Here is a 24,538-nt window from a genome sequence, read left to right as displayed (position 1 = left end):
TTCCAATTTCTTTGATGAAGTCTGGGTTCCTGCTTTTTAGGATGAAGGCAGATGACCTCAGACCTTGTATATTCCAGGGTGAGATGGTAAAAGCTTTTGTGGAACACTGTGTTCCATTTTGTGTGGTTTAGGCCCAGACGATCACAGTAGAGAAGATGTTGAGCATCTGACACATACCTCTTAGGTCGCAGGATGGGGCTTGGGCTGGTGTAATAGTGGGGGTTCCAAATCAAATCAAATCAAATTTTATTTGTCACATACACATGGTTAGCAGATGTTAATGCGAGTGTAGCGAAATGCTTGTGCTTCTAGTTCCGACAATGCAGTAATAACCAACAAGTAATCTAACTAACAATTCCAAAACTACTGTCTTATACACAAGTGTAAGGGGATAAAGAATATGTACATAAAGATATATGAATGAGTGATGGTACAGAGCAGCATAGGCAAGATACAGTAGATGGTATCGAGTACAGTATATACATATGAGATGAGTATGTAAACAAAGTGGCATAGTTAAAGTGGCTAGTGATACATGTATTACATAAAGATGCAGTAGATGATATAGAGCACAGTATATACGTATACACATGAGATGAATAATGTAAACATTATATTAGGTAGCATTGTTTAAAGTGGCTAGTGATATATTTTACATAATTTCCCATCAATTCCCATTATTAAAGTGGCTGGAGTTGAGTCAGTGTGTTGGCAGCAGCCACTCAATGTTAGTGGTTGCTGTTTAACAGTCTGATGGCCTTGAGATAGAAGCTGTTTTTCAGTCTCTCGGTCCCAGCTTTGATGCACCTGTACTGACCTCACCTTCTGGATGATAGCGGGGTGAACAGGCAGTGGCTCGGGTGGTTGTTGTCCTTGATGATCTTTATGGCCTTCCTGTGACATCGGGTGGTGTAGGTGTCCTGGAGGGCAGGTAGTTTGCCCCCGGTGATGCGTTGTGCAGACCTCACTACCCTCTGGAGAGCTTTACGGTTGTGGGCGGAGCAGTTGCCGTACCAGGCGGTGATACAGCCCACCAGGATGCTCTCGATTGTGCATCTGTAGATGTTTGTGAGTGCTTTTGGTGACAAGCCGAATTTCTTCAGCCTCCTGAGGTTGAAGAGGCGCTGCTGCGCCTTCTTCACGATGCTGTCTGTGTGAGTGGCCCAATTCAGTTTGTCTGTGATGTGTATGCCGAGGAACTTAAAATTTACTACCCTCTCCACTACTGTTCCATCGATGTGGATAGGGGGGTGTTCCCTCTGCTGTTTCCTGAAGTCCACAATCATCTCCTTAGTTTTGTTGACGTTGAGTGTGAGGTTATTTTCCTGACACCACACTCCAAGGGCCCTCACCTCCTCCCTGTAGGCCGTCTCGTCGTTGTTGGTAATCAAGCCTACCACTGTTGTGTCGTCCGCAAACTTGATGATTGAGTTGGAGGCGTGCGTGGCCACGCAGTCGTGGGTGAACAGGGTTGGGCCTGTTGCTCTGCTCATGGCCTGGGCATATTGACAGCATGTGCTGTCATGTGGAGGTCCTTGTCGCAGGGGCAGGGGGCATGGGGTGGGCAGAAGGGGCATAGGTCTGATATGGTGGAGATGCTTTGGATTGGAGATGCTTTTTTATTTAATCTTTATTTAACTAGGTAAGTCAGTTAAGAACAAATTCTTATTTTCAATGATGGCCTAGGAACAGTGGGTTAACTGTCTTGTTCAGGGGTAGAGCAACAGATTTTTACCTTGTCAGCTCGGGGATTCAATCTTGCAACCTTTCGGTTACTAGTCCAACGCTCTAACCACTAGGCTACCTGCCACCGCTAACTTAATGTGAGTCTGGAAGTAGAGTTCTGGAAGTCAGAACGGCGGGCAGGTGCGGGCAGTGATCGGTTGAAGAGCATGCATTTAGTTTTACTTGCATTTAAGAGCAGTTGGAGGCCACGGAAGGAGAGTTGTATGGCATTGAAGCTCGTCTGGAGTTTAGTTAACACAGTGTCCAAAGAAGGGCCAGAAGTATACCGAATGGTGATGTCTGCGTAGAGGTGGATCAGAGAATCACCAGCAGCAAGAACCACATCATTGATGTATACAGAGAAAAGTGTCGGCCCGAGAATTGAACCCCGTGGCACCCGCATAGAGACTGCCAGAGGTCCGGACAACAGGCCCTCCGATTTGACACACTGAACTCTGTCTAAGAAGTAGTTGGTGAACTAGGCGAGGCAGTCATTTGAGAAACCAAGGCTGTTGAGTCTGCCGATAAGAATGTGGTGATTGACAGAGTCAAAAGCCTTTGCCAGGTCGATGAATACAGCTGCACAGTATTGTCTTTTATCGATGGCGGTTATGATATTGTTTTGGACCTTGAGCGTGGCTGAGGTGCACCAATGACCAGCTCAGAAACCAGATTGCATAGCGGAGAAGGTACGGTGGGATTCGAAATAGTCGGTGATCTGTTTGTTAACTTGGCTTTCGAAGACCTTAGAAAGGCAGGGTAGGATAGATATAGGTCTAACAATTTGGGTCTAGAGTGTCTCCCCCTTTGAAGAGGGGAATGACCGCAGCAGCTTTCTAATCTTTGGGGATCTCAGACGATACAAAAGAGAGGTTGAACAGGCTAGTAATAGGGGTTGCAACAATTGCGGCAGATAATTTTAGAAAGAGAGGGTCCAGATTGTCTAGCCCCGCTGATTTGTAAGGTTCCAGATTTTGCAACTCTTTCAGAACATCAGCTATCTGGATTTGGGTGAAGGAGAAATGGGGGAGGTTTGGGCAAGATGCTGTGGGGTTGCAGGGCTGTTGACCGGGGTAGGGGTAGCCAGGTGGAAAGCATGGCCAGCCATAGAAAAATGCTTATTGAAATTCTCAATTATCGTGGATTTATCGGCGGTGACAGTGTTTCCTATCTTTAGTGCAGTGGGCAGCAGGGAGGAGGTGCTCTTATTCTCCATGGACTTGACAGTGTCCATTAACTTTTTGGAGTTTGTGCTACAGGATGCAAATTTCTATTTGAAAAAGCTCGCCTTTGCTTTCCTAACTGCCTGTGTATATTTGTTCCTAACTCGCAGGGGCTGTTCAATGCAAATTTAGTACGCCACAGGATGTTTTTGTGCTGGTCAAGGGCAGTCAGGTCTGGAGTAAACCAAGGGCTATATCTGTTCCTGGTTCTAAATTTTTTGAATGGGGAATGCTTATTTAAGATGTGAGGAAAGCACTTTTAAAGAATAACCAGGCATCCTCTACTGCCGGAATGACAATATCCTTCCAGGATACCCGGGCCAGGTCGATTAGAAAGGCCTGCTCGCTGAAGTGTTTTAGGGAGCGTTTGAAAGCAATGAGGGGTGGTCGTTTGACCGCAGACCCATTACGGACACAGGCAATGATTGCTGAGATTTTGGTTGAAGACAGCAGAGGTGTATTTAGAGGGCAGGTTGGTGATTATGATATCTATGAGGGTGCCCGTGTTTACGGATTTGGGGTTGTACCTGGTAAATTCATTGATAATTTGTGAGAGATTGAGGGAATCTAGCATAGATTGTAGGACGGCTTGGGTGTTAAGGATGTCCCAGTTTAGGTCACCTAACAGTATGAGCTCTGAAGATAGATGGGGGGCAATCAATTCACATATGGTGTCCAGGGCACAGCTGGGGGCTGAAGGTGTTCTATAACAAGCGGCAACGGTGGGAGACTTGTTTCTGGTGTTCGGTTATTATTTTTCAGAGTAAATAACCCATGGACACTAGAGAAGCTTTAACCAAGTTTATTGTTCCTGGCTTTATGGCTTCTGTACAGCTGAAATCAGACAGCAAAAACATTTCAGACATCACAGTTTATATGCATCCTACTTAAGACACTCCTCCTCCTTACAGTGTATGGCTCCACAGGAAAGGAGGTAACCAGATACCAACCCTGATTACTCCCTTAAGGGGAACTGACCTCACCCCTCACCCCCTAATCCACAGATATCCATCTGTCTTCCCTATATTAACACATCGCTCTACTCTCCTCCATCAAACACATTCCAAAGCCTCCTTGCTTTTTACAAACTCTTTCTTTTCAAGGCCTTGTCTCTATCATTTATTTCATATCTCAATGTTCAAAGTTAAGCCGATTCCAACACTGGAAAGGTGGATTTTTAGAAGTAGAAGCTCAAATTATTTGGGCACAGACCTGAATAGTATGACAGAACTCTGCAGGCTCTCTCTGCAGTAGATTGCAACTCCGCCTCCTTTGGCAGTTCTATGTTGTCGGAAAATGTTATAGTTAGGGATGGAAATTTCAGGATTTTTGGTGGCCTTCTTAAGCCAGGATTCAGACACAGCTAGGACATATGGGTTGGCAGAGTGTGCTAAAGCGGTGAGTAAAACAAACTTAGGGAGTTAATAAGGGAGTAGGATAAGGGTACGGCTAAAGGCTATACTGGTCGCCGAGTGCATTCTGAACAGAGAGTAAAAGGAGCAGATTTCTGGGTGCGGAAGAATAGATTCAAGGCATAATGTGCAAACAAGGGTATGGTAGGATGTGAATACAGTGGAGATTAACCTAGGTTTTGTCTCTAGAGACATCATTTAGACCAGGTGTGGTCACCGCATGTGTGGGAGGTGAAACAAAAGTGCTAGCTAATGCATATTGAGCAGGGCTGGAGGCTCTACAGTGAAATAAGACAGTAATCACTAACCAAAACAGCAATGGACAAGACATATTGACATTAGGGAGAGGCATGCGTAGCCGAGTAATCATAGGGACCAGTGGATAGCTAGGCGAGCTGGAGACACGGCGATTCAGACAGCTAGCGGGCCGGGGCTAGCAGGATAGCAGAAGGGCCTTGGGGGACGTCGCAACGGAAGAAGTCTGTTGTATCCTCCTCGGACGGTTATGTCAGCAGACCAGTCGTGTTGCATCGGCAGGGCTCCATGTAGGCAGTAAAAGGGTCCAGGCCATTTGGCAAAATAGGTATTGTAGCCCAAGAAATTGGCTGATGGTCCTCTTCAGCTAACAGTCCGATATGCTCTAGACAGCTAGCGGGCCGTGGCCAGCAGGCTAGTGGATGGGCCTTCAGGGGACGTCGCGACGGAGAAGGCTGTTGAAACCCCTTGGGTGGATTACGTCGGTAGACCAGTCGTGATGGATTCGGTGGGGCTCCGTGTCGGCAGCAAAAGGGCTCCAGGCCATTTGGCAAAATATGTATTGTAGCCCAAGGAGTGGCTGATGGACCTCTTCAGCTAGCCAGGAGATGGGCAGTTCCAGGCTCACTGGTGCTTGCTTCGGAACAGAGACGTTAGCCAGGGGGTAGCCACTCAGATAGCAGCTAGCTAGCTGTGATGATCCAGGTGAAAAGGTTCAGAGCTTATGGTCGGAAACTAGACATGTGGAGAAAAAGCAGTCCGGTATGCGCTGGGTTGAATCGCACTGTGCAGACTGGCAGGAGTTGACCGGGCTAAGGTTAGCTGATGACCGCTAGCAGTGGCTAACTGACTACTAGCTAGTAACTAGTTAGCTGGCTAGCTTCTGTTGGGGGTTCCGGTTCTAAAGTACAGAAAATAGCAGATCCATACAACATTGGGTGAGGCGGGTTGCAGGAGTGTTTGTTGAAACTGGGCTTAAAAATATAAAAAATATATACGAAGGAAAATATATATATATATATATATATATATATATATATATATATATATATATACATGGGACATGACAAGACAAAGACGTCTGAACTGCTACGCCATCTTGGATTAGAAAAAGATGTGTGGGTGGTTGTCAAGAGGGCTATCGGTGGGGCGCTGACAGGAGGGCTGTTAGGAGGGGGTGGGGTCTGTTTGGTTGGAGGGTCCTATGTTGTCTGCCCCATTGGGGTGTTGAAGTTGTGGACTGGGTCTGGATCTGAGGTGGGCTGTTCTGCTGGCTTGTCTCGGGGAGTGTCCTGCTCTCTGTCACACCTCAGCTTTCTGACCTCGTCCTTCAGTGCCACGTGTGCCTCTCTAAGTTATCTCCCCTCAGTCCGTAGAGCAGCCAGCTCTCTCAGTCAGCCGTCCATCTCCCCTTTCAGCTTTCTGGGTCTTGTTGGGGGGTTGTTGTGCTGGTCTGTTTTGTGGGTTTGTTCTTGATTGTGTGGACTAGCTCTCTGAGCTCCAACATGTCTCCCTCTAGCTCTGTGAATTGATCCCTCTCAATGATGGAGGAGCAGTGCGGTTGTGGACCTGGGTGTGTTCAGTGCAGGACAGTTTGAAAAGTTGTGATCAGACTCACTCAGGATGGGGGAGTAGTCACAGAGAGAGCTTTTCCTGCGGTTCTCTCTCTTTATCCCGTAAAAGTCCTGCTGGAACTGCATGAGGATGCCCTGCACCATTACTGTCCCAGACTTGTAGAGGTTGACAGAGGTTGTTTCAATGTCCCCAATGTCTATTATTCTGAGTTTCCACCCTATGCCAATACCCTCTCTATTGACATAGGAGTAGTATGCTCTTATAGCACTGGGACAGTCTGTGTGGAAAATGAAGTTGTTTACATCCCCCTCTTTGTTGCAGTCAGCAAATGGTGTCTCTGGATTGTCCTTGATAAACATTTTTTGTACTTATTCCTTGCAGGGTTATTTTTAATCAACTGTATTGTAATGGACTCTGGACAGGGATACGCCACTGGGGCTTCAAAGACCTCTGCATTTGGGTGGGGGTGGAGGCTGTGAAACTCTCGTGCCATTGTTGGGCACAAGAGTTTTCACACATCAGTAATAATTGAAGGTGCCACCAGGTCTGTTCTGTCCTAGCAGCTTGGTAGCTTAGTATACTTATTTACTTAGCTTTATATAACAAAATTACCTACAATTGTATTTAAATTTTTGGCTTCATAAGTAGCTTCAGAATATTACTCACTCAGTTTTGTGTTGGATGGTATTTACAGGTTCCTGTGAGTTGCCTCTGCAGGTTTTTGGCTTGTTAGAAGTTTTTCCTTGATAGTCCTTGGTAGTAATAGTCTATTCAGGTAATTTAGTCCCAAATCAAGGTTTCAGGTATGGAATTTTGATATTGGATTGAAGGTTTTAATGAGGTTATTATCCTGTATAAGTTTTTGCGAGAAAAAAAGGTCTCTCTCTCTCTCAAAATGGGGCTTTATTGGCGTGTTAACATTGCCAAAGCAAGTGTGTTAGATCTCTCAATGTCAGTGACCTGATGATTGAATAAAATAAAATAAATGTTAGTAATGATGTGTATAAGCATTGAATTTGTATAAATCTTTTGAGGGGAGGAGAATTCTGTACTGTGTTCTCATAGGATTCAAATCCTACATTCTCTAATAGACTCTTAGCTAGGTCTCACTAACCAAAAATGCCACTTTGTTGAAACCTGGATGAAGCATGAGACACCACCTTCAGAGACTGTGGACCGTGTCCCCTAGAGTGTCCCTGGTTGTCAGAGGAGTCTCTAAGATTAAAAAGTAACATTTGCAATTAACTGATGTACCTCCATGTTATTAACTCTGGGCCCATTGTCATCATTGTCAGTCAGTATGAAATATATTAGTCGCTTACTCAGTTTAACAAGGCTTTGACAGCAAAACAAACTTTCTCCCTCTCTCTCTCACGGGCCAGATCATCTTGCCAGGGCGGTCTCTCCCTTTGTCACTGCATATACTGTAGTCATCAATGTTAGCTATGTTAAAATGCAACTCAGTTTTAAGCAGAATAAGCACAAATATAATGCTTGCATGCAAATGGTAAGACCTTTTATCAAGAAAATGTTGGAAGTTATACCAATCTTGAGAAGCACTTTGTTCTATACTGTACTGCTGGTATGGTACACTGGCAGACAATGAGAATTTGATTAGTTACAGTACAAATACCCACCAAAGTAACTTTAATGCACATTTAGCTTCGTCAATTCAATCTGTGAGAGCTTGCAGATCCCTCACCAAAAAACTGAACTGAGTCCAACTGCTATGAAACAGGAGTCTTATTACTCAGAGGGCTGGGAGCCTGTAAATCAGGGCCAAGCACAGACAGAGGCATAGAGGAGATATAATGCATATACTGCCAATCTTGAAGTAAACATAAAAGATATATACAATAATCCATATACCGCTGACAACAATCAGAGTATCTGGTCTGAGTGGAGACTGGACATTTGAATATAAAAGTACAGAAGAGGGAATAAGGGAAATAAAAGTGCAGTGGTATGCCTTGAGCCAATCAGTGGCCAGTTGACCACCCAATCAAAACACCCTACTCTGTATTAAACTCTAGATATTTGATGGGGTAAAATAGCGATGTATTTCTGACAGAATATCAAGGGTCAAAGATTTCAGTTCAATCTGTTGGATTTGAAACAGCCACTGATTAATTTCAAGAGATCAGCATGAAAATCAGAACTGAATTGGAAGAGAAAACCATTTTATAAAAAATAGAAAACCTGAAGAAATATCATGTCAATACTGTCAAACACGGTTGTTGTAATGTCATCAAGACCATCGCAACTTATCTTATCATTTTTACAAGGACAATATAAGAAAATGTAAGAGTCCTTCCTTCTGTTCCCTCATAGATGACTGCAGTACTCAGATTCCCAGTTACTCTTCTCCTAGTTGGTATCTTAGTATTCTCTGTCTCTGCAAGATGTTTACCTAAACAAAGAGAAGCGAGACAAAGCAGAGAGAGTTCAGAGAGAGAGGGGCAGATTTACAAGGGATGGGCAATAGATGGAGTGAAAAACCAGCAATTACATGTGAAAAGGAGAGAGTGGGTGGTGGTGATGGGAGAAAAGGGAGGGGCTATAAGAGAAGTAAAGATGAGGTGGATGATGACTTGACTTCCATTATGAGCAGTTTTCAATTAGGGCATTTTTGCATCTAATCCTCCTTTATCCCATTTATGATGATGCATGGACTTCTGGGTCTGGAAATTGATTTGTTTGCAAACGTCTGCAATTTTGTCCCATTTGGTCAATGATGAGCTTGCCACACTGAAAACCAGAAGTGAAATATTACCACAGATAGAACAATGAGACAAAAATTTCACCGGATGTATAAAGGTGAAGCATCCGCTTGGTGTTTCGGCTCATTACCAAATATTGTACTGAGAGGAAGCCCAGTGGCCGGCAGTGATAAGGGAATGAGAAGTAGGGGGAGAGAAGATGGAATGAGATGTATCTTGGCCAACTTTCTGCTAATTTACTCATCGATTAAACATTTAATCTCAATTTAAATTTCTGTTCCCAAAACTAGAATTTGTTACGAATAGAGTGGACAAAGTTTTGTAGACTTTACCCTTTGCCAAAGTTTTTAAAAATTGCCTTGTTTAGAAGGCATGCAAAGGCAGATTGAGTTTTTGCACATGCACACATCACAGAGCAGGCGTTCCCCAACAGAAATATGCAAATTGTTTCTAGAAGGCACCAATAGGATCTCGCTAGTTCGTGCTTGGCTCTGCCCACCTCCTTGATTGTTCTGCCCACTATGGATCATGTGTTCCTATTTTAAACTACAGGCTGTGGTCTATCTTGGTTTAGTTATAAAAATCTTTCATATTATTTAAAGGCAGCTTAGTAAAAAAGGAACAACAGAGTAACTGCAACGTTGGTTGGTAGACTTTGTTAATGAAGTAGCCTGTGATAATGTGGTTACAATTATAAACTCAGACTTCATTTCACCATTTCTATCAACTGAAGCTTGCCAATGGCAAACATCTATTCAGTATCAACTACATTTCAGAATGTTTTTTCTCAAACTACTCCAATCAGTCCAGTGTTCAGTGCATGGTCTAATGGAATTGTGGCTGAACTGAGTTCTGTTGTTATCAGTGCACATTTACCAGTCAATCAAGGTTTCACGGGGTCCAGCATGCCAGTCAACCTGCTGTCTGGCAATCAAAGGAATGTCTGGTGTGATTGGTGGAGGCGCGGGGGGCTGGGCACAGTAGCTTCTGTAATATGACCATGCTGTTTATTGTTCTGCCTCTCTACGTCCTGTAAAAGTGAGCGTTGGAAATCAGTAGCCTGTGTGAGAAACAGTTTAATTTCGAGAACTCAATCCTCTGTTCTGGACATTCTTTCATGTATTACTTACTTAGGTAATTACAATACTAAGCATTTTTATTCACAGTAATTATTTCTGTAAAACCGTAATTGGATTAAAGTAGTCACAGAAAGGAGTGCATCCCCATATGAGAGATGTAATACTCAGGAGGATATATTGTTTGGTAGTGACAGCAGTCAGAGCCTATGTAGTAATCATCTGGCTTTAACCATATGCATCGACTGTTTTGGCTACTTTAATATTAATTCTTTCTACTCTAAAATCCCCCTAATAAATAGACTGGAGATAGCGACTGTGATTCTGCTCAGATGGCAGCATTTATTCCCAATCTAAATCAAGGCACGTTAACCTGTCACTGGCTGGGGAAATGCTGGTCCAATCAATAAGGGTCTGACACATTAATATTATTAATAATTAATAGCAGATTAGAATTTAGACATCCGCCTTTCTACTCACTTGGCACAGAACTATTACAGGGCAAAATAATGTACATTGTCTCCCATTGGATCTTTCATTGTTATTATTAGATTCCTAATTATTCATTATGTATTATATTCATTGGATATTTTTAAGATAAGAACTCTCACTTTAATTGACACTGTAGTGGTTTTCCAACAACAAGGCTCATATAAACATGGCAGTCGTGATTGCTTATAAAAGTTTTTCTTTATAAATGTCGAAATAAACTCTTTATACCCCCATATGATACACTTCCTAACTGAAAACATGTGTGTATAATTAATTGGTTAATAGAGAGTGATCCCAAATATCACCTTCATTTGTATCCCCTGTAGCTTCAGAATCACAGCAAAGTTGGTTCCTGTTTCAAATGTCTTTGTCCATGTTTGCGTGGGCTAAAACCCCCACTAATGATTGGTCGACATACAGTGCCTCCCACAATGCAGGTGATGGCTGCATGGTGCAGTTGGTGAGAAGCAACTGCAGCGTGACCTTTGATCACATGAGTTTTGTAAAATTAGTCGACATGCAGTCTCAAGTCGGACAAATGTTCTACCCATAATGCAACACACTGAAAGGCGATGGTCACCAATGATGGTCACCGACTTGACAATACTGATCCGCTCGAATGCGCCCATACACTCTCACCCCTGGGGAACTAATGGAGCTCCAGGATGTTTGTGCCAAAATCCCTTCCTGCAAGTGTGGCCCTGTCAAACTGAGGTAGCAGGAGGTTCTAAACAGTCCTGACAGACAATGTCAGTTCAAGTTATCACAGTCATGAACTATCAAACTCACCATTCTCTCTCTTTTTCTCCATACATAATCTTTGTCATGTCTAGGACAAGGAAGCTGGTGACAGAGTTGGAGCCGAAGGTGGGCGAGGTGTCTCGTATCTTTCACTTAGTGCTGTGTGACTGCCTGGACAAGGCAGAGGGAGACAAGGACATGAGAGTTAGGGGCCGCCCGCTGAAGTCTGAAACGCAGCAGGTCCTCTCTTCCATCACCTTCCAGACCTGCATCAACCCCATGTGGAGCAGGACAGCAGGCCAGGGGAACACAGGACAGGAAGGGTGGTCCAAAGATGAGGAGGAGAGAGAAGAGGCAGCCATAGAGGTCAACAGGAGGTCTAGGAGCATGCCTGAGAAACCTGGACTCAGGGGTAGATATAACATAGTAAAGGTAAATCTGGTTCCCTCCAATTAGTATGTTATGTTTCGTATTGGTATGTATTAATTTGTGGATGTCCATCATCCATTTTGTATGATTTGTTACGAATTACATTTTGCATGATATGTTAAGAATTGCAATTCGTACAATATGTTCGTACAATTTTCAGAACGTATGATATCTTACGAATTCCAATTTGTTGTGGTTAACATTAGCTGGGTGGCTACGGTTAGCTAGGCTTGGGGTTAGGATTTAAGGTTAGGAGTATGGTAAAAGGGTTAATGTTATGGAAGGGTTAGCTAACATGCTATGTACTGTAGTTGCAAAGTAGCTAAAAAAAAGAGGTAAGTTGCAAAGTTGGTAATGAACTAAAATGCTAAAGTTGTCCGTGATGGGATTCGAACACGAACCTTTCATTTGCTAGATCTTCGCGTTATATGCCCTACCAAAAACACTATTTTAGTTTATTTTTTAACCATACCAAACATATCATACTAATTTGAGTTTCCCGAGGTTTACATTTACTATGTTACGTCTAGTTTATGAGACCAGGCTGGCCTGAGATATGTCCTGTGGAGATGGGCAAAAGCTAGGGAGGGACAGATGGAGAAATAACAGGAGAAGACAAGAAGTCAAACTGGGAGCAAACCTCATTATCAGAGCTACAAGACAAATTTCACTCAACTTATAATAGTGCCAATATACAACAGTTACATATTCTGTTTCCTAATGGAAGATTTTATTATTCTAAAATAGATGCATATGTAAACAATTCAGAAATGTAAATAAACTATTCAGCTTCCAAAGGATGCAAACAAACTGTTTCTGACTAATTTAGAATTAACCATAAACCTGATAACGCTAAACCTACTGCCAAAATAAAGGAAACACCAACATAAAGTGTCTTAATAGGGTGTTGGGCCACAACGAGCCAGAACAGCTTCAATACACTTTGGCACACCCTGACGACGGCCATGCAGCCGAAACGCGTCGGATTTTAAAACTTTGTTTCTATTGAACATGCCATACAAATAAAGGCATTTGAATTAATTATATGAAGAGTGCCTTGGTCCTCCTTACTTTTTGATGACCAATTCACCCCTTTCACCAAAGAGCACCTTCTGTCTACCAAAATGTACTACTGTGTACCTTAGTAGCGCTTCCCTTGCTCCTCTTGCACCTTGGCATGGATTCAAATGTCTGGAACTTTATTGGAGGGATGTGACACCATTTTTCCTTGAGAAATTCCATAATTTTGTGTCTTTGTTGATGGTGTCAGAAAACGCTGTCTCAGGCACTGCTCCAGAATCTCCCATAAGTGTTCAATTGGGTTGAGATCTGGTGACTTAGATGGCCATGGCATATGGCTTACATAGTTTTTATGCTCATCAAACAATTCAGTGACCACTTGTGCCCTGTGGATGGAGGTATTGTTATCCTATGGGTCATAGCCATAGTAGCCAGAATAATGACCTGCCCAGCATTGTTATACATGACCCTAAGCATGAGATGTTAACTGCTTAATTAACTCAGGAACCAAACCTGTCTGGAAACACCTGCTTTCAAAATACTTTGTATCCATCATTTAATCAAGTGTTTCCATTATTTTGGCAGTTACCATTGACAATGAAAAAAACTACTTTAAAATAGTTACTTTTTATTTTCACTTTTACATTACTTATTATTTGCAACAAAGGCATCAGACAAAATACAGAACTGAGGGGCATCAATAACATTTGCCATGATCTACAATACTTCCTCCAAGATGTCCAAAGACAGAGCAAATGGGTAAATCAGTAACTGAATAGTGGTACAATGAGTGCAGGCTAAATACATTGGGTGGGAAAAATCCAGAAAATTTCCATTACAATATTTCTTGGCTCCAGAATTTGAGCTAAGCAGATGAGTTTGTATATTAGAATATTTTTTCCCCAGTGTCTTTCTGAGTCATTGCCTTGAACAAAAAGGACTCTAGAGCAGTGCAGGCTGGTGGGAGGCTACAGGAGGACGGCTCATTGTAATGTCTGGAAAGGAATATGGTTTCCATATGTTTGATACTGTTCCATTTTTTCCTATTCCATTACAATGAGCCCGTCCTCCTATAGCTCCTCGCACCAGCAACCTCTGCTCTGGAGACATAACAAATGAGAATTTCAACAATTAATTTAATTTGACAGATACCTCGGGAGCACAGATACAACCAAGATTTAAAAACGTTCATGTGATAGTTTGTTTACATTATCTATAAATAATGTATTTTTTTCTCTTTAAGAGATGTGCTGGGGGAGGGGGGGGGGGGGAGAGAACACGGTCTGTAAAACATCACTCATCAGGTGTTATGTGCAGACCATGATTTAACATACTTTAAATAACCGGTAGAGCTGCAACGGTCATGGAATTTTGGATGACGTTATTGGTCAGCCAAATGACCGAGGTCACCGTACAAAACATTTTTTGTGTGTTTTTTTAAAGAATCTCCCTCTCTAACTTTAAGCATCAGCTGTCAGAGCAGCTTACCGATCACTGTACCTGTACACAGCCAATCTGTAAATAGCACACCCAACTACCTCATCCCCATATTGTTATTTATCCTCTTCCTCTTTTGCACCCCAGAATCTCAACTTGCACATCATCATCTGCACATCTATCACTTCAGAGTTAATGCTAAATTGTAATTATTTCGCCTCTATGGCCTTACCTCCCTACTCTTCTACATTTGCACACACTGTACATATATTTATCTATTGTGTTATTGACTGTACATTTCTTTATGTGTAACTCCGTGTTGTTGTTTTTGTCGCACTGCTTTGCTTTATCTTGGCCAGGTCGCAGTTGTAAATGAGAACGTGTTCTCAACTGGTCTACCTGGTTAAATAAAGGTGAAATAAAAATTAAATGTTTATTTTGATTTGAAAACAAAAAGAAAGTTTTAATCCAACTGCAATAATCTTCTATCCTGCCATCATCATCTATTTACTCCATACAATGGAGGATAATAATATTTTTAATCTCCTTTCTACCTCCCATACAGCTATTATTAACACAACTGCATCCTGACACATATAGAATTGTTTGTTAGTAGTGGTCTTTTCTTTAAATCACAAGAGAAAGTCTGAAAAACAAAGGAGAAACAAAGAGGGAACACAACACCCATCCAGCTACTCCTCTGTTCCCCACACATCCTCTCTATTTCCTCCCCACTCTACTCTCCTCCAGCACAATTCCTCCCTTTCTCATCCTCCTTCCTATCATTCTTCGCCAAGTGCCTCCTGGTCCTCAGGCAAAGAAGACCACAAAGACGATGAAGAATACTATGAGGATGAGGAAGATTTTGACCATGAGCCAGCGGTTGGATGAGACAGACTGAAAGTACACGAGGATCTCTGAATGGGCCATATCTACGTTGAGCTGGCTGACCTTCATGTGGGCATCAATTCTGCAGGAAAGAGGATGGGAAAAGGGGAGGACAATGAGTGTCAGTGGTTCCACTAGCCTGCTTACCACTGCACGCCCCGTCTGATCACAGTTAAGATATGTAATCAACAAAACACTGGAACAACTATGTCATATCAGGGACAAAGCATCTCTACCAGCAGCTTGATAATCTCTGTCTATCTTTCCATTTCTCCCTCACCTCTGCACAGTCTCTTCCTGCTCCTTCACCATGTGGGCCAGCTGCTGGAATAGAGCCCAGCTCTACGATGGTGCTCTCTATGTTCTGCATGGTGTCTGCGCACCTCTGGATGTACGAGTCGTGTACAACACACGCCACAAGAGTTAGACCACTTAGCATGAATGCCAATTATTTAGCAACAACCAGTATTATTGATTTACACATGAATCCAGAAACAAGTCCATAAAAGCGTTTGCATTTAAAGTGGACAGTGTGTCAAGCTTTAAATGTAATTGTTATTATTGTCACCATCCCTTTAACGCCACATAGTCAAGAGGAGCTGAGGTAATACCGGTAATACCTGAGCTGCAGCTGTTGACTGGCGCGGAATTCCATATCTACAGAGACCTCACCTGTCTTTTTACAGTCGTCCTGCATTAACAATAAGTTACCTACAAGAGAGAGTAGTAAGTCAGGCTGTACTGTTTCCTGTTGTTTTGTACATTAGAGCTGATATGAGTTTTCCCTCACTGAAGTTGCTGGCGTGGAGATGGGAGGAGGATGCTGGAGCTTGAGAAAACTGATCTCTTCTAGCTTTCTGCTCTTTGAGGTTCTACAAAGGGAAAAGAGTGTGGGGGTGAGAAGAAAATCAATGTTTAAACCGTTTATGAACCAACAAATATACTGTGGGGTCCAAAAGTATTGACATCCTTGATAAAACAGCAAGCTGTTTAACAACTAATGTGTTTCCTCAAAAAGGTAGGGGTTTTCATTTCAACGGCAAAACCACCACTTGTGTACGTGGGCAAAGAGCTTTATTTTCATGTCATATGACCAAAGCACCGGTTCCAATCCATGTGCCAGTGCCGTTTAGCAAACTCCAGGCGTTGTTAGATGACATGAAAATGGAGCTCTTTGGCCATGTACACCAGTGGTGGGTTTGGCGTTTAAGTGGTTTGAACTGAAGAGGGCAGTCCATAAGTACAGACAAAAGAGATCAAGGATCTGGACAGATTGTGGTATGTAGGAATGGTCTAAGATCCCTCCCAATGTGTTCTCCAATATCATAAAAACATTTAAGAAAAAGTATCAGTGCCATTATCTTCGCAAGGTGAGGTATTGAAAACTGGGGTGTCAATCATTTTGACCCCTTCCTTTTTGAGATAAAAATGATTACTTCTTTCTGTAAGCAATTGTATTAGTTTAAAATAATATATTTTCCCTTATTTTTTTTTGCATACAAAATACAGGTAAAAAAACTAAACTAAACTCCAACATAGTGTCTTAATAGGGTGTTGGGCCACCTCGAGCCAGAACAGCTCCATGCACTCAGGCATAAATTCTACAAGTATCTCGAACTCTATGGGAGGGAAGCGCCATAAATTCCATAATTTGGTGTTTTGTGATTGTGTTGTAAAATGCTGTCTCAGGCATTGTACCAGAATCTCCCACAAGTGTTTAATTGGGTTGAGACCTGGCTACTGAGAAGACTACGGAATATGGTGTACATTGTTTTCATGCTCGGCAAACCATTCAGTGACCACTCATGCCCTGTGGATGGGTCATTTTCATTCTATGGGGGCATAGCCATAGTAGTCAAAATAATGGCCTGTCCAGCATTATTATACACAACCCTAAGCATGATGGGATGTTAATTGCTTAATTAACTTAACACCTATGTGTTTCCTTTATTTTGGCAATTACCTGTAGCTCAGTATTTTATACAGTCATTTTCGCTGAACTTTCTCAAGGGTGTAAATCATTTCATACCCCACTGTAAATGGAACAAAAAAATTAAATTAGTCTGGTCAAAAGATTTACTGTGAAAAGAGGTGTGTGTCACCATGCCTTACCTCAGTCCTGACTTCCAGCACGGACAAAGTCGTTTGACATTGATGCCAGTTTTGACTAGAACAGAAAAAGGCTGTTATAAAATGAAAGCAACATGTAAAAGTCTACATTGGATAAAACCAGTGGCCTATCAGATTGCCAGAGCGTGGAAGTTACCTGGAGGGAGACAACGATGGTGTTGGAATGTGTCTGTAGATGTTTGCCATTCTGACTTTGTCTGGAGCGCACAAGGCCCTGCAGCTGTGCCATGTTTATTCAAACTATTTATGTCCTGTACAAAGAAGACAAAAATAGACGGTTTACTTTTACATCTCAAAAGGCATCTAATAAAGTGTGCGTGAATAGCATTCTGTAAATACAGTGCCTTCGGAAAGTATTCAGACCCATTGATTTTTTCTACATTTTGTTACGTTACAGCCTTATTCTAAAATGGATTAAATGTTAAAAAGATCCTCATCAATCTACACACAATACCTAATAATGAAAAAGCGAAAATAGGTTTTTAGAAATGTAACCAAATCTATTGAAAATAAAAACAGAAACACCTTATTTACACAAGTATTCAGTACCTTTACTAATGAGGCTCGAAATTGAGATCAGGTGCATTCTGTTTCCATCCTTGAGATGTTTATACAACTTGATTGGAGTCCACATGTGGTAAATTCAATTGATTGGACAAGATTTGGAAAGGCACAAACCTGTCTATATAAGGTCTCACAGTTTACAGTGCATGTCAGAGCAAAAACCAAGCCGTGAGGTCGAAGGAATTGTCCATAGAGCTTCGAGACAGGATTGTGTCGAGGCACAGATCTGGGGAAGAGTACCAAATCATGTCTGCAGCATTGAAGGTACCCAAGAACACAGTGGACTCCATCATTATTAAATGGAAGAAGTTTGGAATCACCAAGACTCTTCCTATAGCCCGGCGAAACTGAACAATTGTGGGGGAAAGGCCTTGGTCAGGGAGGTGACCAAGAACCCGATGGTCACTCTGACAGAGCTCCAGAGTTCCTCTGTGGAGAAGGGAGAGCCAGAAGGACAACCATCTCTGCAGCTCTCCACCAATCAGGCCTTTATGGTAGAGTGGCCAGACAGAAGTCACTCCTCAGTAAAACACATGACAGCCAGCTTGGAGTGTGCCAAAAGGCACCTAAAGGACTCTCAGACCATGAGAAACAAGATTCTCTGATGAAACCAAGATTGAACTCTTTGGCATGAATGCCAAGCGTCACGTCTGGAGGAAACCTGGCACCATCCCTACCGTGAAGCATGGTGGTGGCAGCATCATGCTGTGGGGATGTTTGTCAACAGCAGGAACTGGCAGACTAGTCAGGATTGATGGGAAAGATGAACGGAGCAAAGTACAGAGACATCCTTGATGAAAACCTGCTCCAAAGCACTCAGAACCTCAGACTGGGGGCGAAGTTTCACCTCGCAACAGGATGACGACCCTAAGCACACACCCAAGACAAAACACGAGTGGATTCGGGACAAGTCTCTAAATGTCCTTGAGTGGTCCAGCCAGAGCCCGGACTTGAACCCAATCGAACATCTCTGGAGAGACCTGAAAATAGCTGTGCAGCGACACTCCCCATCAAACCTGAGAGCTTGAGAGGATCTGCAGAGAAGAATGAGAGAAACTCTCCAAATACAGGTGTGCCAAGCTTGTAGCGTCATACCCAAGAAGACTCGAGGATGTAATCACTGTCAAAGGTGCTTCAACAAAGTACTGAGTAAAGGGTCTTAATACTTATGTAAATGTAAGAACGTTTTTTAAATTTATAATACATTTGCAAAAATGTCAACCTGTTTTTGCATTGTCATTATGGGGTATCGTGTGTAGATTGATGAGGGGGAAAAAAACAATTAAATACATTTTAGAATAAGGCTGTAACGTAACAAAATGTGGAAAAAGGGAAGGGGTCTGAATACTTTTTGAATGCACTGTATAAACACTGTAGCATAACATTGCAAAATGACGGAATCTAATAGAGGCCTATGTCTCTCCTCACCTGTTTAACGATGTAGGTTAACTCCTCAATCTCCACAGCTTTGTTATCAAAGAGGGATTTCCTTTTGGCAACTAGGAAAGATAAGAATATGTAAGTTACATAAGCTTTACCATATTATGGACACTAATCACATACATTATTTGAATTGCAAAAATGTCTGTTCTCATAATGAATTAGTGTTTATAACACAGTTTGCAATGTCACTGTTGTCTCTTTGATCCATGCAAATGAACTGAATCCCGAAAAACATTTCCACTGCATTTCAGTCCTGCCACAAAAGGACCAGCTGACATCATGTCAGTGATTCTCTCGTTAACACAGGTGTGAGTGTTCACGAGGACAAGGCTGGAGATCACTTGGTCATGCTGATTGAGTTTGAATAACAGACTGGATGCTTCTAAAGGAGGGTGGTGCTTAGAATCATTGTTCTTCCTCTGTCAACCATGGTTACCTGCAAGGAAACACGTGCCGTCATCATTGCTTTGCATAAAAAGGGCTTCACAGGCAAGGATATTGCTGCCAGTAAGATTGCACCTAAATCAACCATTTATCAGATCATCAAGAACTTCAAGGAGAGCGGTTCAATTGATGGGAAGGCTTCAGTATGCTTGTTCTAGGTCCCAAGAAACAAAGAGAACTTCTGTTGAATCTGACAATTAATCTTAATGGTTGTACAGTCGTCTCAAATAAAACTGTGAAGGACCTCGGCGTTACTCTGGACCCTGATCTCTCTTTTGAAGAACATATCAAGACCATTTCAAGGACAGCTTTTTTCCATCTACGTAACATTGCAAAAATCAGAGACTTTCTGTCCAAAAATGATGCAGAAAAATTAATCCATGCTTTTGTCACTTCTAGGTTAGACTACTGCAATGCTCTACTTTCCGGCTACCCGGATAAAGCACTAAATAAACTTCAGTTAGTGCTAAATACGGCTGCTAGAATCCTGACTAGAACCAAAAAATTTGATCATATTACTCCAGTGCTAGCCTCCCTACACTGGCTTCCTGCCAAAGCAAGGGCTGATTTCAAGGTTTTACTGCTAACCTACAAAGCATTACATGGGCTTGCTCCTACCTATCTCTCTGATTTGGTCCTGCCGTACATACCTACACGTACGCTATGGTCACAAGACGCAGGCCTCCTAATTGTCCCTAGAATTTCTAAGCAAACAGCTGGAGGCAGGGCTTTCTCCTATAGAGCTCTATTTTTATGGAACGGTCTGCCTACCCATGTCAGAGACGCAAACTCGGTCTCAACCTTTAAGTCTTTACTGAAGACTCATCTCTTCAGTGGGTCATATGATTGAGTGTAGTATGGCCCAGGAGTGGGAAGGTGAACGGAAAGGCTCTGGAGCAACGAACCGCCCTTGCTGTCTCTGCCTGGCCGGTTCCCCTCTTTCCACTGGGATTCTCTGCCTCTAACCCTATTACAGGGGCTGAATCACTGGCTTACTGGGGCTCTCTCATGCCGTCCCTGGAAGGGGTGCGTCACCTGAGTGGGTTGATTCACTGATGTGGTCATCCTGTCTGGGTTGGCGCCCCCCCCCTTGGGTTGTGCCATGGCGGAGACCTTTGTGGGCTATACTCAGCCTTGTCTCAGGATGGTAAGTTGGTGGTTGAAGATATCCCTCTAGTAGTGTCGGGGCTGTGCTTTGGCAAAGTGGGTGGGGTTATATCCTTCCTGTTTGGCCCTGTCTGGGGGTGTCCTCGGATGGGGCCACAGTGTCTCCTGACCCCTCCTGTCTCAGCCTCCAGTATTTATGCTGCAGTAGTTTGTGTCGGGGGGCTAGGGTCAGTTTGTTATATCTGGAGTACTTCTCCTGTCCTATTCGGTGTCCTGTGTAAATCTAAGTGTGCATTCTCTAATTCTCTCCTTCTCTCTTTCTTTCTCTCTCTCGGAGGACCTGAGCCCTAGGACCATGCCCCAGGACTACCTGACATGATGACTCCTTGCTGTCCCCAGTCCACCTGACCGTGCTGCTGCACCAGTTTCAACTGTTCTGCCTTATTATTATTCGACCATGCTGGTCATTTATGAAGATTTGAACATCTTGGCCATGTTCTGTTATAATCTCCACCCGGCACAGCCAGGAGAGGACTGGCCACCCCACATAGCCTGGTTCCTCTCTAGGTTTCTTCCTAGGGAGTTTTTCCTAGCCACCGTGCTTCTACACCTGCATTGCTTGTAGTTTGGGGTTTTAGGCTGGGTTTCTGTACAGCACTTTGAGATATCAGCTGATATACGAAGGGCTATATAAATAAATTTGATTTGATTTGATTCAGGGCACCCAAGAAAGTCCAGCAAGCACCAGGACTGTCTCCTAAAGTTGATTCAGCTGCGGGATCGGGGCACCATCAGTACAGAGCTGGCTCATGAATGGCAGCAGGCAGGTGTGAGTGCATCTGCATGCACAGTGAGGCTTAGACTTTTGGAGGATGGCCTGGTGTCAAGAAGGGCAGCAAAGAAGCCACTTCTCTCCAGGAATAACATCAGGGACAGACTGATAGTCTGCAAAAGGTATAGGGATTGGACTGCTGAGGACTGGGGTAAAGTCATTTTCTCTGATGAATCCCTTTTCCGATTGTTTGGGGCATCCGGAAAAAAGCTTGTCCGGAGAAGACAAGGTGAGCGCTACCATCAGTCCTGTGTCATGCCAACAGTAAAGCATCCTGAGACCATTCATGTGTGGGGTTGCTTCTCAGCCAAGGAAGTGGGCTCACTCACAATTTTGCCTAAGAATACAGCCATGAATAAAGAATGGTACCAACTCATCCTTCGAGAGCAACTTATCCCAACCATCCAGGAACAGTTTGGTGACGAACAATGTCTTTTACAGCATCATGGAGCACCTTGTCATTAGGCAAAAGTGATAACGAAGTGGCTAGGGGAACAAAACATCGATATTTTTGGTCCATGGCCAGGAAACTCCCCAGACCGTAATCCCATTGAGAACTTGTGGTCAATCCTTAAGAGGTGGATGGACAAACAAAAACACACAAATTCTGACAAACTCCAAGCATTGATTATGCAAGAATGGGCTGCCATCATGTGGCCCAGAAGTTAAATGACAGCATGCCAGGGCGCATTGAAGAGGTCTTGAAAAAGAAGGGTCAACACTGCAAATATTGACTCTTTGCATCAACTTCATGTAATTGTCAATAAAAGCCATTGACACTTATGAAATGCTTGTAATTATACTTCAGTATTCAATAGTAACATCTGACAAAAATATCTAAAGACACTGATACAGCAAACTTTGTGAAAATTAATATTTGTGTCATTCTCAAAACCTTTGGCCACGACTGTACATGGCCTTTCTATGTTGCTCACCTGTCTCCCCTGTAGTGACCTGCAGACAAACTGGAACTCATTGGTGCGGTCCCTGCCAGACATGTTGTCCATCATGGGTCAGGTGGAGGTGGACTAGGCGCTGTGAGTTGTGGGTCCTGTGGCTGGATCAGCAGTGACTGGGTCTGGGCAAGCCCTAGGTACACCCCTTCCTGGCTGTTCCTAGGACCGTGGCAACGACGTGTGTTCATGGATGCTCAGATACATCACCTTTTGGAGAAAACACAGAGTCCCACTTCAGACATCAGTACATCACTCGGGCCGAACTCCCTGCCATCCAGAACCTCTATAACAGGCAGGGTCAGAGGAAGGGACTAAAAATTGTCAATGACTCCAGCCACCCAAGTCATAGACTGTTCTATCTGCTACCTCACAGCAAGCGGTACTGGAGCGCCAAGTCTGTGACCAAAAGGCTCCTGAACAGCTTCTACCCACAAGCCATTAGGCTGCTGAACAGTTAATCAAATGGCTACCGGGACTATTTACATTGACCACCTTTATTATTTATTTTAATTGCTTTGCCCTGACTCTCTTTGCAATGGGTCTATGCACACCCACTAGACTCTACCCAAACCCTCACACATACTAAACTGACTCCAACACACACACTGCTGGTGCCACTGTTTATTATATATCCTGACTGCCTACTCACTTTTACCCCTAGCCATACTGTATTACCGCAACTTCCTTGTACCCCTGAACATTGACTCTGTACTGGTAGTCTTTGTATATAGCCTCATTGTTTTGTGTTATCATTTCCTTATTTATTTAGCAAATATGTCTTCATTTGTAACTCTACACTGTTATAAATGGGCATGTGAGTAAGCATTTCACTGTACTTCAAGTCAACATCTGTAGTATTTGATGCATGTGATCGATACAATTTTATTTTGGTTTGATTCACCTGACCCCAGTAAGAATTGTGTTAAATGTTTTCATCAAAAAGACTTGTAGAACCAAGATGACAAGTACATCAAAGTGTCCCAGGAAGCATTGCATCTGAAATGAGACCGTAGCTGCTAGCTAGGCTGTCAACAAGTTGACCATTTCACTTGTGTTGTTGAGGATAGGATAAAGCCACCCGAAAAACTATATACAGACACTCAGCAAATAAATAAAAATTAATGTTCTTCTTTAAGAATGTTTTGTGTTTTGAGTTACAATCAATACATTATAGACCAGTGTACAACAGTGTTTCCAAACCCTGGTGCCTCCCAACACTACACATTTTTATTGTAACCCTGGACAAGCACACCTGATTCAACTTGTCAACTAATCACCAAGCCCTCAATGAGTTGAACGAGGTGTGTTTGTCAAGGGCCACAACAAAACTGTGTACTGTTGGGTGTACTCAAGGACCTGGGTTGGGCAACACTGGTCTGTCTACAAGACTATTCTTGAAGAGTGACTTATTTCCCCTTGCTTACTAAGAGATAAAAGAGCAGAGTAGTCAATGGAAAAGTGAGAACCAATGTGTGAGGTAAGTGACCGTTGGGTAAAATAGTTTTCAAGGCCCCCACCAAATCGTCATTCCCAGAATAAGGATACAGTTCTGTTACATAATGTGCCTGACATGCAAATAGCTTGAATGTCCCATAGCTTTATGCAATCTTTAGGGTCAGGGTTATTAACCAAGAACCTGCTGGTAAAAATAAGTCTAAAAAGATCAACAAAGCGCAGTAATGCGAAATAGAACAATCCAATGATGTAAAATCCAGATGACCACTTGTTGATTGACCTAATACTAGTTGAGGTACTAGCGGTCTATCCATTGAAGGCAGAACACACTAACGCTTGTTAGTTAATATAATGATTGGGGGCGTCAGGTAGCCTAGAGCGTTGGGCCAGTAAACTAAAAATTGCTAGATTAAATCCCCGAGTTGACAAGGTAAAAATCTGTCGTTCTACCCCTGAACAAGGCAGTTAACCCACTGTTCCCAGGCTGTCATTGTAAATAAGAATGTGTTCTTAACTGATGACCTAGTTAAATAAATGAGTTGGCCTAACAGTAACCGTCGAATTATGGTCAGAACAGCAAACAAGTATTAAGAAGCTACTTTATTCGTTAACTT

General features: G+C 42.9%; 1 long non-coding RNA gene and 1 pseudogene across 1 annotated transcript; both read right to left on the bottom strand.

Annotated features, from left to right (window-relative positions):
* Positions 1-7,824: 7,824 nt before the first annotated feature.
* Positions 7,825-23,134, bottom strand: LOC135549361 (syntaxin-5-like; annotated as a pseudogene).
* On the bottom strand, positions 13,280-15,714 carry LOC135550409 (uncharacterized). The gene is made up of 2 exons (XR_010457107.1): positions 15,614-15,714; positions 13,280-15,378 (listed from the first exon to the last, which is right to left on the bottom strand). It is a non-coding gene; the product is annotated as an uncharacterized LOC135550409 (long non-coding RNA).
* Positions 23,135-24,538: the final 1,404 nt, after the last annotated feature.

Source organism: Oncorhynchus masou, chromosome 12 (assembly GCF_036934945.1).
Source record: "Oncorhynchus masou masou isolate Uvic2021 chromosome 12, UVic_Omas_1.1, whole genome shotgun sequence".
In the NCBI taxonomy this organism is placed as follows: Eukaryota; Metazoa; Chordata; class Actinopteri; order Salmoniformes; family Salmonidae; genus Oncorhynchus; species Oncorhynchus masou.
Note: the sequence above shows the minus strand (reverse complement) of the source record. Positions and strands in the feature narration are given on the sequence as shown.